The following is a 15,494-nucleotide window of genomic DNA, read 5'->3' as shown; positions in this document are numbered from 1 at the left end:
CTATCTCTCCAGCTTCACATCCTTCCATGGACGTTATACTATAGAAAGAACTGCTTAATACTGGACCGTCTGAGTCAGTGTTCTAACTAATCCCTGATGGTCTCTGAGCTACTGTTCTACCAGACTCAGTAGTTATGTGCTTCAGGAATTTTTCGGTAGAACTGGTCCTATTAGGAGACTCTTGGTGTCACCTTTGTTATCTTAAAACCTGGTCCCTTCGCTGAGGCTCTTAATTTTTTGAAAACTTGATTCTATTTCAGCTGAAAATTGGCAAGGCTATTTAAAAAATTGAGGGAAGCCATTTAAGAAATTGAAAAGTAATCGCAAACAACATTGGGTAGTTGTGACTTTCAGTTCTGTATCAGTTGAATTTTTGTGCTCTTTTCCCTGTGTACGTGGTGGTTCTATTTTTCTCCAATAAAACTTTTTATTTAAAAAAAAAAAAAGGAAGAACTGCTTATAAATTATTACTCACACAAAATATATAGTGATTTTACTGGCTTGTCTGGACATCCATTGGCTGTTCCAATGCCAGAAATGCTTTCACCTACTCTTCTCTTTACCTGGCCATTATGTCCTTACGTTTCATGATTCAGTTCAGACATGTCCTCTCCTAGTATTTCTTAATGTCCAGGCTGAATAAGTTCCTCTCCTGTAGGCTCCCAAGATAGCCCTCTACTCACAATATTTAGATCTTATCACAGTTTTAAAATATCCACTCATCTCTCTTCTCCATTAAGCTGATAACGCCCTCTTAATTCCAAGAGCAGGGGCTTTATCTTACCTGGTTCTGCTCTCCTGCCCCAACAACACGGAGCTACACAGTAAGCACTTAAGAGTGACCACCTTACTGTGGCCTGCCCAAAGACGCTGGGGGACCCCTGCATCCCTGCGTTCAGAGTGGCGCCCTGTAGCTGAGTTCATCTGATGTAAGCCCAGATGTCCAGGTCACAGTACTGTTCTGGGGTGGCCTCCCAGCTCAGGGAGAACCAGTTCAGAGCCTAGATTAGACTAGGTCATTCAAATTCTCAGCAGTATGGAACTGGCTGGTGGTGCTAAACCAAACTGGGTGCCCATTTTCTACCAAAGCCATTCCCAGAGAACAGGAAACAGTGAATTTAGGAAGCATGGACACCCCTGGTTCCTAGTGGCTTTCCAATTCCTAGCTGTTTCCTTCTGAGATCCATGAATACTTTCTGTTCTTGGGGTTTGTGAGCTAGCTCTTCCAAGGAATATGATTGGGTTTCTTACTATTTTCTAATAGCCTGCCAGATTTCTGTCCATGAATTCTCCAAGGCAAGGATACTGGAGTGAGTAGCTATTCCCTTCTCCAGGGGATCTTCCTGACCCAGGGGTTGAACCTGGGTCTCCTCCGTTGCAGGCAGATTCTTTACCATCTGAGCCATCAGGGAAGCCCTAACCTCACCAACACAGCCCCTCAAATGTTTAATACAGCAAAATTTACTGCCCACTCACACCTTTGTGTTGTATGGGACAACGTACACATAATATGTCAGCTTCCAGACAGTGATTCTCAAACTGCTTATCACAATAACCTAGGAAACTTTCTTTTTTAAAAAAACTACAAAGCAAAAACAATTCCCATAGCTACCATAAAACTCCAACTAGAAAGTTCTGAGTTTTGGGCCAGTAGAACTGAATTTCTGTCAAGCGTCTCCAGGTGAATCTACTGACTCCTCAGGTTTAAAGGCCACTGATCTAGGGCTGTGCCAGTCAAAGGGACGTCTGGAAGCTTGCGGGAGACCAAGGATCTCAGGCCTCACCCTAGACCTACTAAAGCAGAATCTGGAGCTTCTCAAGATCTCCAAGCACACGGAAGTGTCTGAGAAGCACTGGTGTAGAGACTGTCTGCTCTGTACACTAAGGACAACGCATTTGATAAGAAACAACCCTGTGCCTTAATAAACAAGGCTCCATTTCTGCCTCCCAGAAAAGGAAAAGAGAAAAGGCTTCATTTATTCACGTCCAAGAAAGTCTTAAGCCCAACCTCTCCAGTTTTGGACATGGGAGAGGTCTAGGTTTAAGAATGTTTACTTAGCAGCTATGTGAACTTGATCAGTCATTCAACCTTTCTGAATCTTGCTTCTTATCTAGAAAACTTAAATAATATTATTTATCTAATAGGGCTGCTAAGAGATTTAATAAAATATGAAGTATCTAGCACAGGGCTCAGCACAGAACAGGTGCCTTAAAAGTACTAGTTCAGAGACAGTCGATTCTAATGTTTTGTTTCATTTCGCAGGTTTTAAGACAGAATAGATGAACAAAATTTCATACAAGGGAGATGCAAATGGCTGGCTCTGTAGAGGAAACCAAGAGCTTACCCACAACCTTACCCTCACCAAGGAACGACAAAGCAGCATGTAAAGCAGGGAGCCCCCTTGCTTTTTCAAAGGAAATTGAAGAGATGCGGATGGGGTGCCACACACTGTCTCCCCAAGCTGTGTGACAAGGGGCCAAGGCTTCATATAGCTCCTGTAACATCTCCCAGAATGGGACTGCTCCCCACTCACCTACTGGGATCCCTGCCAGCAACCAGCAGCATGGCAGGGTAAGCTTGAGACTTAATGGCTCCCTGCAGCTTATAAGTCAGGGCAGAGGGAAAAAAAGAAAGCAAAGGCCTTACAATCAGGAAGATTCTAAGACTAGTGAGAACACCTCAGCCTGCATGTATCTGCATATAGACACGTGTAACTGTGCCTATACAGAAAGCCAGGATGGCTTAATAAAATGGGGGGAGGGGAGATTCAGAGTCTCTAAAACTCAAGGCATGTTAGGTGGAAGCTAGTGAAGAAAGGAAAGTAAATCCACACAGGAAGCACAGATATCAGGATGAACTATAGAGAGTCAGATAATTAAAGGCCAGAGGGCAGCTTGAGTCTAGGAAAGGGAAGAGGACTGAAACCTAGCAGGGGAATACATTCTCTGTCCCCAACAGAGACGTGGAGGGCAAAGGAGAGAGCCAAGACTAAGAAACACAGCAAAACACAGTTAGCCAATACGCATCAAAGATTAAAAATGTGTAAATGCTGCAGTTACACTAAGGAAATATGACAAGTGAACAGCTTTAATTACAATGAATTCTATTTACTTATTTATTTAAAAAAAAAATTTTTTTTTACTGCGCTGTGGCATGCGGGATCTTAATTCACCAATCAGGGATCAAACTCATGCCCCCTGCAACAGAAGCATGGCGTCTTAACCACTGGGCCACCAAGGAAGTCCCAAGTTACAGTGACTTTTAAACTAGTGAAACACCACAGGCAGTTGGGAATAACCACTCAGTGGATTATGATACAGCCTTTAAGAACGATGGAGTAGAGGACACTTATTAACATGGAAATAATGCTATTTTAATAGCATTAATCCCTGGTCAAGCTTCATGGTGAGGTCAAAATATAAAAAAATTTCTTGCTTTGACTGTTGAGACGAGTAATTATGCTATTAACATGGAAATCATGCTATGTTATTAAATGAATACCCTTTTAAAGACCTAAGTCCTAGAATGTTAATTTTTTCCCTCAAAAAACACATATGACATGCATTATTTTAAAAGAAAAGGACTTCTTTTCTGGTGGTTAATAACCCACCAGCCAATACAAGGGATGTGGGTCTGATCCCTGGTCCAGGAAGATCCCACAGGCCCCGGGGCAACTAAGCCCGAGCACCACAGTGGTAAAGCCTACGCTCTAGAGCCCGGGAGCCAGGCCACGTGCTACAACTACTGAAGTTACTGCACCACCACAGAGAGGAGCCCCGGCTCTCCAAAACTAGAGAAAGCCTGCAAGCAGCAAGGAAGAGCCAGCATAGCCAAAAAATACATAAACAAATCATTTTAATTAATTAAAAAAAATAAAGATAGAAGGTTAAGCAAAAGACTTGACCAACTAACCTCATTTTACACAAATCTTCATTTCCTGCCATGAATAATGAAAAATACATTCTATAGTATTGAAGGATACTAATACTTAGTGTATAGATTATTCAGAAGAAAACAAGATACCCTCAGCTTTTTGTTCCCTAGAGCATCTTAAGGCATAAGCTATTTTACCCAGAATTAACGGGAAGCCTTATCTCTAAACTGCAAACTACTAAAGAGCAGATTGTCATTATACACTAACTAATTATCTAGTATATTGAGAGATCATAAGCTTTTAATAATAACAGTATTAAAATAATAATATAATCCTTTTCCCTCATTCTTATTTCCTGAGAATTATAGCACAAAGACTTAATAATAATATGGTTATTAAAAAAAAATAATAATAATATGGTTATGTACTTCCCACTGAAAGGCAAGACCCCTCTCCAGGTGTTATCTGGAGCTCAAAACACTTGTGTGACTGAGAGGGGAAACTCCTTTTGCCATATATCCTACACCACCTTATTTCCAAGTTCCTTCTTTACACCCTTTCCCCAAAGAGGCGGTATATTACATAACTGCTCCATCTTTGTCAGCAAACAAGACAAGCAATGAATGAAACTGGGCAAGGCCACCTTCTCCACTGCTTTAGGATAAGAAAATACAAGATTCATCTAGCTGAAGGTAACAACTTTTTTTTTTTTTTAATTATAGAGTTTGCTGACAATACTTTATCTACAATACTGGAAATAAAAAAATGCAGGGAACATTGTTCAGAATCGTCTCTCTTGTCAAGTCTATTTTCTGTTTTTCATCTGTCAAGTGCCTATTCAGTCCTTAACCACATGCATGTATAATGGTGCATAGCTATAATCAGCAGAGAGAGAATTCCGTACCTCATTACATTTAACGCATCAAAAGCTCTGCATGTTATTACAGTCTTCACAATTATGTCAATGTCTTCATAATATCACACAGATTTGATTTACCATAAATTACTTAAGTATTCTATTATTAGCATTTTGATAAAAATAGCTTCCAATAATTTTTGTTAAAAAATGATTAGGTCAAAGGGCACAATATTTTAGGCTCTTCATTCAATAAATGATATATCCCAGGTCTTTGAAACATAATGTTAAATTACTTTCAAAAAAGGGTTTTAGTGGCATTATACATATATTATCTATTCCATTGCATTCTTATCAGAACTAGGTAACACTTTAATTTGTATACAGAAAACATCTTTTATCTGAATCCTTTTCATGATGAAATTAAATATAATTTCCTAAAAATAATTTCCTAATTATATTTTCTCATATAAATAATATCTACATGAGTAGTTTTTAAATGCTTAAGCTATTTGGGATAAGACTGACATACAGAAAACAGGTCATTCACAGGGTAGAAAAATGCCAACTTCTTATCTTTGGAGTACCTGAATCTGGCCAGAAATACACCTAAAGACGAGAACCATCAAACTACTGCTACCACTGCCTCCTCCACCACCGCCATTAATTACATCAACAATTTACTAAGCAATTACATCGACAATTTACTAATCTAGGCACTATGCTAACCAAAATCTTATTTAATTTTCTTCATGACTCTGGTAGGCAGATACTACTTGCTCCATTTATTTTAAAGGTGAAAGAAAGGTTTAGGAGAAGATATTTGTTCAAGGGTACAAAGCTAATAAGAAATGGAGCCCAGGACTTCCCTGGTGGTCCAGTGGCTAAGTATCCATGCTCCCAATTCAGGGGGCCCAAGTTTGATCCCTGGTCAGAGAACTAGATTCCACATGCTGCAACTGAAATCCCGGAAGGAAGATCAAAGATCCTGACTGCCACAGCTAAGACATGGTGCAGCCAAATAAATAAATAATGTAAGAAATGGAGCCTAGATTCAACCCATGAATCTCTGAATCCAAATACACAATACAGAATAACTGAACCTTATACTTCTGACTAAAGTTTAGTCTAACTCTTCTAGTAAAGAGACTAAGAAATTGGAAACTAATGACCTAAGTTAAGATTTGACCTAAAAAAACAACAGGCAGGGACTTCCCTTGGTGGTGCAGTAGTTAAGACTTTGCACTTTCAATGCAGTGGGTACAGGTTCAATCCCTGGTCAAGCTTCATGGTGAGGTCAAAATATAAAAATTTAAAAGAATTTCTTGCTTTGTCTGTTGAGACAAGTAACAGACATATAAAGAAAATAATTATTTATCAAAGGCTTCCTCACAGTGCGGAAATAAGATCTGATTACATCCAACTGGTTGCTAAACAGATTTTTTTTTTTGGCTGCGCTGGGTCTTTGTTGCGGCAAGCGGGGTTTGTCTTGCAGCAGGTGGTGGCTGCTCTTCATTGCAGTGCCCGGACTGCAGCAAACGGACTTCTCACAGCTGAGGCTTCTCTTTGCTGAGGCTCTCAGGCTCAGTAGTCGTGGCGCATGGGCTCAGTTGCCCCGTGGCATGTGGGATCTTTCTAGACCAGGGATAGAACCCACGTCCTCCGCGTTGGCCAGTGGATTCTCAACCACTGGACCAAGCAAGTCCTACTAAACAGATATTAACCAAGATGCCTACAAGAAAATTCTTCCAGATCCATTAAACATGATGTCCCATCTGTGCCCTGAGTGTGGTTTAGAAAATACAAGGAAGATTCAAACAAATGGTCTAGATTTAAAAAGATGACAAAAAAAAAAAAAACCATATATATATATACACACACACACACACACACACACACACACACATATTACTGCTATATATAGCATCAAGCCTAAGCCAATGATTCATATAAAAATTGCCTATAAGCTTGTTTAAAATTCCAATTTCTAGCTTTCAATGAAGGAAAAATCCTGAATCAGTACTAGAGTGGGGACCAGGAAACTTGCATTTTAAACACATACCTCAAGTGACTATGATACAGATAGCTCCTGGGTGGTACTTATGAAACAAAGGCCCAAGCAATCAGAAAGAAATCAAATACACATCAATTTAGAATATGGACTTGCAAAGGAAGACTGAAGGAAAAGTCCAAGGAAAACAGGAACCAAATGAAGTAACTAGACTGTCTTATTAACTTTCCTCAAGAAGTTAGCAAACCTTCACTCTCAGTGACCTGGGTTTCCCCATCTTCCAAGTCTCCAGGACTACCGGAACAGGCCATAAATTCACCGGGGCCATGCTTCGAAGCATGTGACTCAATTCTCCAGGTGAGAAAGGTGATTAACAGGATTATTCAATATTAAAGACTAGACATGAGTCTAGGAAAAAGAAAAAATGTTATCCAAAGGAGATTCAGTTAGTCTCGTCAACCAAACCCCCAGTGACTTGAACTACTTTCTCTTGTTTCTGCCCAGCATCAGCCAAATGAGTCTATCTAGGGTCCCTCAACACTCCTTGTGTGTTCGGACTCTGCTATGAAATGGATATTCCTGCTTCCTTGCCACTGCAGAAGCCTCTTCCTCCTCCAGGAAATCTCCTCTGAATATCCTAGCTAGGAATGACTTCCTTCTTAGAGCAGTCCTGGCTGATACTTCTAGTGAGGCATCTATGTTGTCATTCACTTTGTCCATAGCTACGTATCACATCTCAACCAAGTTGAGCAGAGGTCAGGCAGTTCTCTGCCACTGGGGGTACTGCAGTGAAAGGCTGACGAGTACCTGGTATAACAAAGAATTCTGAGAAAGAATGAGGAAAACTGGGGTCCACACCTAATTCAATATGGAATCTCAGGCAGGTAACTTTTCTCCCTTTAGGTCTGTTTCTCCAACTCTAAAAGAAAAGTGGAGGTCAGTGGTTAGAACTGTTATCTTTACAGTCCCTTCCAGCTATGTCAGATTTGTTTCTATAAATATTGTTTATAGATATTGTTTCACTCCAATCTCACACAAAGCAGCATTCTGCTATCCTCAGGAGAAAATCAATAAATGTTTAGTAAAAGTAGACACAAACCACAAAACTGTCCTACTACATTCTAACCAATGAAATGGAGAAACATTACCCTATTTCTTCTCACATTCAAAAACTGTCCTGATGAAAACATCCCCACTTAACGTATGAGAGGGACTGGTGGCCTCTAAGGATCTGAAGGCCTGTAAGCCCATTCAAGTGGAATCAGTTTAAGAAACCAGAAGCTGCAGTCCAACCATAATTCTGGGTTGAACCCAGTTGCCACTTTTGGGTTAGTTTCTTCCATTTATCTCCCAGACCAGGAAACACAGGAAGAATCTTGCTTAAGGTCAAGCTGGAGAGCAGCACTCCTAGATATCACCAGGAAAAACTCTTTCCTCTGACTCTCATCTTCAACCAGATCCAGGCACCACTCACAATCCAGCAGGAAAAAATGCCCATCTGTCAGCTTGACAAGAAGTAAAGACAGTTTTCTCTGATTGTAACTGCCTATCAAGGATCAAATTAGAAAATAAAGCCTGGAGGGCAAGAGTCAGCATGTTCCCCCTATGTTCATTCTTCAACATCCCAAGCTTCCAACAGACTGTATCTGAAATAAAGAGCACACCTCAGGCTCTGAGGCCGTTGTCAACTGAGGGTACAATGTCTGAAAATGCATGTCTGCCTGTGTACACAGGTGCATGTGGCCTGACGGTCACAGTAACTGAGGGTCCAAGGTGCAGGGTTGCTGTCATCTATGGGGCAGCAGCCAAGAATGTGAAACACTCAGCAATAGGAGGTGCAGTCCCAGAGAAGGAAGAAACCACCAAAACATTTACCAATATTCTGGTTATGAAAAGCTGCCCTAAAATTCTCGACTCCTTCCACAGGATTGCTGTTCAGGCCCTAATCTTTTTAAAAGAATTTTTACTCAAGTAAGGCTAATTTACTTACACTTGTTTTAGGTATACAATACTGTGATTCAAAATTTTTATGGCTTATACTCCCATTTAAAGTTATTATCAAATATTGGCTATATTCCCTGTGTTCTAGTTTATTTTACACATAGTAGTTTGTACTTCTTTTCTTTTTGTTTTTAGTTTGTACTGTTTAATCCCCTACTTTTTTTTTAATCCCCTACTTCTATCTTGCCCTTCCCCTCTCTTCCCTCTTCCCATTGGTAACTACTAGTTTATTCTTGATATCTGAGAATCTGTTTCTGTTCTGTACATGCTTTTAGTTTTTTAGATTTCACATGTAAGTGATAACACATAGTGTATTTGTCTTTCTCTGACTTATTACACTAAGCATAATAGCCTCCAAGCCCACCCATGTTGTTGCAAATGGCAAATTTTCATTTTTTATGATTGAGTAGTATTCCATCATTGTGTCTGTATGTAAGTATGTGGATACGGGCTTTCCAGGTGGCTCAGTGGTAAAGAATCCCCCTGCCAAAGCAGGAGACATGGGTTTGATCCCTGGGTTGGGAAGATTCCCTGGAGGAGAAAATGGCAACCCACTTCAGTATTCTTGCCTGGAAAATCCCCTGGACAGAGGAGTCTGGAAGGCTACAGTTCATGAGGTCTCAAAAAGTTGGACATGACTTAGTCACTGAAAATACACACACATGTATATATGTACAGGTGTGTGCTTGTATCTCACATCCTTTTTTAAATTTTTATTTATTTGGCCGTGGTGGGTCTGAGTTGCAGCACTTAGGATCTTTGATCTTAGTTGCGGCATGTGGGATGTAGTTCCCCAACCAGGGCTCAAACCCGGGCCCCTTGCACTGAGCACGTGGTGTCTTTAGCCCCCGGACCACCAGGGAAGCCCCTCACATCTTCTTTATCTATCAGTTGATGAGAAACTTAAGTTGCTTCCATATCTTGGCAACTTTAAATAATGCTGCTATGAACACTGGTGCCTGTATCTTTTTGAACTAGGGTTTTCACTTTTACTTTTTTGGGTCAGAAATCCAAATTATGATCCACAATTGCTGGGATCTTACAGCAGTTCTATCCTTAGTTTGCAAGGAAGCTCCATACTGTTTTCCATAGTGGCTGTACTAATTTACATTCCTATGCACAGCATACAAGGGTTCTCTTTTTTCCACATCCTCACCAACACTTGTTATTTGAGGTCTTTTGATAATAGCCATTCTGACAGGTGTGAGTGACATCTCATGATTTTGATTTGCATATTTCTGGTAACTAAAAACGCTGAGCATGTTTTCCCGTGTTTCTTGGCCATCTGGTGTATCTTCTTTGTTTTTTAGAGATGTATTTTTAGTTTTCGGCCGTGGTGGGCCTCTGCGGCCCCAAGCTGGCTTTCTCTTGTTGTGGAGAACGGGGGCCCCTCTTGGTTGCCGAGATTCTCCTCATGGTGGCTCCTCTCGCCGCAGAGCATGGGCTCTCAGCGCGTGGGCTTCAGGAGCTGCGGCACACCGGCTTAGCTGCTCTGAGGCATGCAGGCTCTCCCCAGGCCAAGGGATCAAACCAGTGTCCCTGGCACCGTGAGGTGGATTCTTAACCACTGGACCACCAGGGAAGTCCCTGTAGGTCTTCTTGGAAAAATGTCTGTCTGCCCAATGTTTAATTGGTTGTTTGTTCTTTTGACATTGAGTTGTATGAGCCGTTTATACATTTTGGGTGTTAACCCTTTATTGTTTGTATCATTTGCAAACATTTTCTTGCATTTAGTAGGCTGTATTCTCATTTTGTGGCTGGTTTCCTTTGCTGTACAAAAGCTTTAAAGTTTAATTAGGTCCCATTTGCTTATTATGCTCTTTTTCTTTTCCCTTAGGAGATATATTCAAAAAATACTACTGTGATTTATGTCAGTTGTTTTTTTTTAATATTTATTTTTGGGCTGTGCTGGGTCTTAGCTGTGGAACATGGGATCTTCGATCTTTGTTGTGGCATGAGGGATCTTTAGTTAAAGCATGCAAACTCTTAGTTGTGGCATGTGGGATCTAGTTCCTTGACAAGGGATTGAACCCAGGCCCCCTGCATTAAGAGTGTAGTCTCAGCCACTGGACCACCAGGGAAGTCCTTATGTCAATTCTGCCTATGTTTTCTTCTAGGTGTTTTATTATAGTTTCCAGCCTTAAACACAGGAGGCCTTTAATCCATTTTGAGTTTATTTTTGTATATAAGAAAACGTTCTAATTTCATTATTTTACATGTAGCTGCCCAGTTTTCCCAGCATCAATTTTCATTGAAGACCGTCTTTTGTCCATTGTATATTCTTGCCTCTCAAGTGCATGGGTCAGGCCCTACCACTCTTGACCATTAATTCTCTCACATACAGAGGCTGACCAAAGCCTGCAATACACTGAACATGATTTCTGGAGCCCATACCCATGTTAAGCCAAGCAAGGTCTTCTCAAGATGAAGACTAGTCAGAAAGGAGGTGCCAACTCTAGCACCATCACATATAATAGGCATAAACTTATTTCTACTGCTCCTCTTCCTAAAGCCTTATTTCATCAATTAACTTGACATAGAACTTCAGACTTTTGGAAGCATTTCCACGATGATTTTCAATCTAGAAACACTTCTGCACATGTGCCCCAGCAGAATAAACTTGCCAAGATAGCAATTCTATGGCTTTAACATGTAAAATCAAAAGAGTCAAAAATTCTAAAATAAGATGAAGACTAATTTTGGGATAACTGTGAACATGTTTTACTAGACAAAGAATAACCACATGCCACAGAAAAAACTAAAACCTAGTTAGCAGGTTAATATCTTAACTACAAAATACGGGCAGATCATACAGATAAGAATGCTGTTAACCTGAGATGTACATCTGGCTGAACCCAAGGAATTCTGCAAGCATTTTAAAGCATTTTTTAAAGGTAATCCCTTTGGGAAAATAAAATAGTGAGATAAGGAGGAATGAATAAAAAAAATCTGGTCAGGAGAGGGGGCGGGGCGGGGGCCGGGGGTGGAATCTGGTCAGAACAAAACTCCCACATTTTTCCTTTGTTTCCGTATATCTCAAATTGAGTTTCATATTCTGCTTTTATGATTTTAGGAATCTGAATGTCAACTCAAGGACATAAAAGTTTGGCTGTTTTCTTAACTTGTAACTACCATTCCACTCCACCCCCAAATTAGGCTTCTGCAAGGTCCTTCTTCCTCTTATCTGGCAGCAAACTGCAGCCGAGGTTCATCTTGTCTGAATCATAATGATTCACCAAGCCTAACAGTGAAGTCAGCAGTATATCTCTGATCATGACTTGGGAGATGGTGAAAAACATCAAAGCAGCTCTGGCAACCAGGAGTTAGCCTGGTACTATCAGTTAGGCTTTGGGGTCTTGGTGAAAATAATTTCATAAGAGATTTTCCTGTGAAAATCCAATTTATTAATACTTGAGTCTTTCCCCAAGTCACCCTTGTAAATCCTTTCTAACATCCTCTACTGAGGCTCCATAGTTCCCTATGGTGGAGGTCACCCTAGCTGCAAGGAGCTATTTTATCTACTATAGGTGAGTGAGTCTCCAAAAGTCAAAAAATGGGAAGTAAGAGTTCATGTCTAAAATTAAATACCCCAAACTCTGGATACCTTATCACTCTTGCCTATCACCATCCTTCCCAAACTGACCCCTCTCAAAATATCCACTTTCTTGATTTGCTTTTGGTATTCTCTGGGTTTTCCTCTGACCTCCCTGTCCCCCCTATAGTTCTTCCTGCCCCATAAATGCAGGTGCTCTCCAAGGTTCTATTTGAACTTCTCTGTCAATATCAACGGTTCTTACCCATTTCTGGCTCACAACATCCCTTCACAATGTAGTGAGGGACCTCCCTGGTAGTCCATTGGCTAAGACTCTGGGCTCCTAATGCAGGGGGCCTGGGTTCGATCCCTGTCAGGGAACTAGATCCCACATACCACAACTAAAGATCCCAAGTGCTGCAACAAAGACCCAGTGCAGCCAAATAAATAAAGAAAATGTAATAAAATCTATAGACTGCTCCCCTACACCACTCTCTCCACATTATGCCCAGAAAATATACATAAAATGACACTTTTGCAATTTTAGGGAAGGTTTATAAAACCCAAGAGTGACCTCTCTACCCTCTCTCCATGGTAACAGAACAGTTTTAATAATCCCTTATACACAGGTGACTTCTAAACCACCAACTTCAATCTTTACCCCCTCTCAAACTTCAACTAGTTAAAAACACAAAACTAAATATTTTCTCTTCAAATGGTTTTTTGTGCCTGGCAAGCTACTCTTATTTAGCTTTTCTGTACGGTTTTGTACATAACCTGAGTTTGTAACACTAAACCAGCAAAATATACCTATCCATCCTGGTTCCCCAACCCATATTCCAATTAAGGCTAGACTACCTTCTCTTCTTTAAATAATTTAGTAAAAATATGAGTGTACTAATGTTTCAATCCTAAAGGAAATCAACCCTGAACATTCACTGGAAGGACTGATGCTGAAGCTGAAACTCCAATACTTTGGCCACCTGATGTGAAGAGCCAACTCACTGGAAAAGATCCTGATAATAGGAAAGATTGAGGGCAGGAGGAGAAGGGTGCGACAGAGGATGAGATGGTTCTATGACATCACTAATTCAACAGACATGAGTTTGAGCAAACTCCAGGAGATGATGAAGGATAGGAAAGCCTGGCATGCTGAAGTCCATGGGGTCGCAGAGTGAGACAGAACTTAGTGAATGAACAATGTTATTAATGTTTAGGACATCAGCTTAGGAATTCTCTGGTGGTCCAGTGGTTAGGACTCCACACTACCGATGTAGGGGGCACACATTTGACCCCTGGTCAAGGAACTAAGATCCCACAAGCTGTGTGGTGTGGGAAAAAATAAACCACCACCACAACAACATAAGCTGGCCATCTAATTCCTGTAATTACCAGGCCCAGGGAATTCAGAGAGATTGAAGGATGGCCTCTAGTTTGAGTGTCAGCCTACAGCACAGGGAAATTCTCACTGCAGGAATCAAGCTACAGAATAATTTACAATACCTCTGCTAATTTTTTAGCAGAGGCAGGACAACCCACTGCCTCAACGAATGTTTCTATACTATAGCCCCAAGTCAGTTAATCTGGAAATGATCTGTGTCAAGTGACCTGTGTACACATAGCTCATAAATAACAACAGCAAAAAAAAAAAAAAAACAACAGCAGCCAAGAGAAAAAGAGCTTCTAACCCACACATATGTATTAAAAGATTATTTTAGAATATAAATAGTTGTGGTACATTTTTCCTACATTTAAATCATTTCGTTGACAGTAAAATTTCAATACATCAAAACTTTACTACCAAGAATCAGACATGAACTCCTCCCTTCCCAAAATCTTCAACTACTAGTCAAAGAGAGTTCTAATTGTTTAAGTAATTTTCCTTTTAAACTGAGGGAAGTCCCAGGGAGTGCTAAGAGCATGGGAAAAGGCTTTGGATTCATTATCACCACTACTCCTTTTGAAGAATAAAATATTGCTAACCTGAAATATTTCTGAAGATGTATACAGCTACATTCTCAGCACTGGATGTTACCACTCCCATTTTACAGATTGGAAAACAAAGGCACAGAAAAAGGAACCATTTGCCAAATATTACAAAGTTCAGAGAAGAGCACTGTTTCTGATTCCCAATTTTGGTTCTGAAACCTAAGCAAAGAAAAACACTACAAAAAGAAAACAAGCTTCCACTTTGAGTCTTAAGGACCTAGGAAGGAAATACACTTTAAGTCATGAGGAAATAGGAAGACAGAAAGAGGAACGTATTAAGAGTAGGTTAAATTACTACTTAATGTTATTCTCACCTTCAAAAAGTCGTAAGTTCAAGAAACAAAAGACTATGATGATTCAGTTTACAATTAGCAACATTTGCTGAGCAAAACACTATGATGGTTTGTGTAGGGTGTGCAATGAATTCCTCTAAATTCCTCTGCAGTCAAGTGACAATGATGACAGTTCGCTTAAAACAAGAGTGGTAGCCTGAGACACTAAGAAAAGGAAGTTTTGCAGGAGCTTGCCACCACTATTTGTTTTTGAAAGGGTTCTTTATAATAAGCAGCCTTCAACAGGAGAGGAAATGAAAGCTTGGCCTCAACCACCATGGTATTGTACTCTTCCTTAAAACTGATATGTAAATCTTTGTCTGCGGAGACCTCCTTGGTCTTACAGTGCATTAACAATCCGCCTGCGAACAGGCTCGCCATGTCTATGGAAACAGGCTGAGGTGGCTGAGCTCCAGGGCAAGGCGCTGAGGAAGCTGGCTTCACTCGTCCAGGCCACCGTCCAGGCTGTAAGCAAGAGGAAGCTGCAGCCCACCCAAACCCCCTCACCCTGACACCTTCAAGGCAAACAAGATAAAACAACTTCTTAAAGCTAAGCCTGAACTTGTTGGTGTGAAAACTGGTATCCGAACCAGGGGCCATAATGGCCTTTCCTACACTCTCCAATAAAAAGACAGAAGGAGACTCTGATGAAGAAGCTGCTCAAGATGGAGTCAGAGCGTTCATCAAGAAGAAAGCACAGTTAACACTGTAAGGAACAGAAATGGACTATGTTGAAAACAAATTATCCAGTGAGTGTGTGTTCAGTAACCCAAACATCAAAGGTACGCATGGCTATGGAGAATGTTTTAACATTTGACTCCTCAGGACTGCTCGGGCTATAGGCCCCAGGAGAGCTACAGAAACTCTGGGGCTTATTGAGGGAAGAAATCATGTGACT

At 40.7% G+C, this 15,494-nt stretch overlaps 1 protein-coding gene and 1 pseudogene across 1 annotated transcript in view; one reads left to right on the top strand and one right to left on the bottom strand.

Annotated features, from left to right (window-relative positions):
• The window catches only part of DCAF12 (DDB1 and CUL4 associated factor 12), a 37,810-nt gene that overhangs the window by 17,027 nt on the left and 5,289 nt on the right, over positions 1-15,494 (bottom strand). The window lies entirely within an intron of this gene.
• On the top strand, positions 8,442-15,413 carry LOC122709870 (annotated as a pseudogene).

Source organism: Cervus elaphus, chromosome 16 (assembly GCF_910594005.1).
Source record: "Cervus elaphus chromosome 16, mCerEla1.1, whole genome shotgun sequence".
Lineage (NCBI taxonomy): Eukaryota > Metazoa > Chordata > Mammalia > Artiodactyla > Cervidae > Cervus > Cervus elaphus.
Note: the sequence above shows the minus strand (reverse complement) of the source record. Positions and strands in the feature narration are given on the sequence as shown.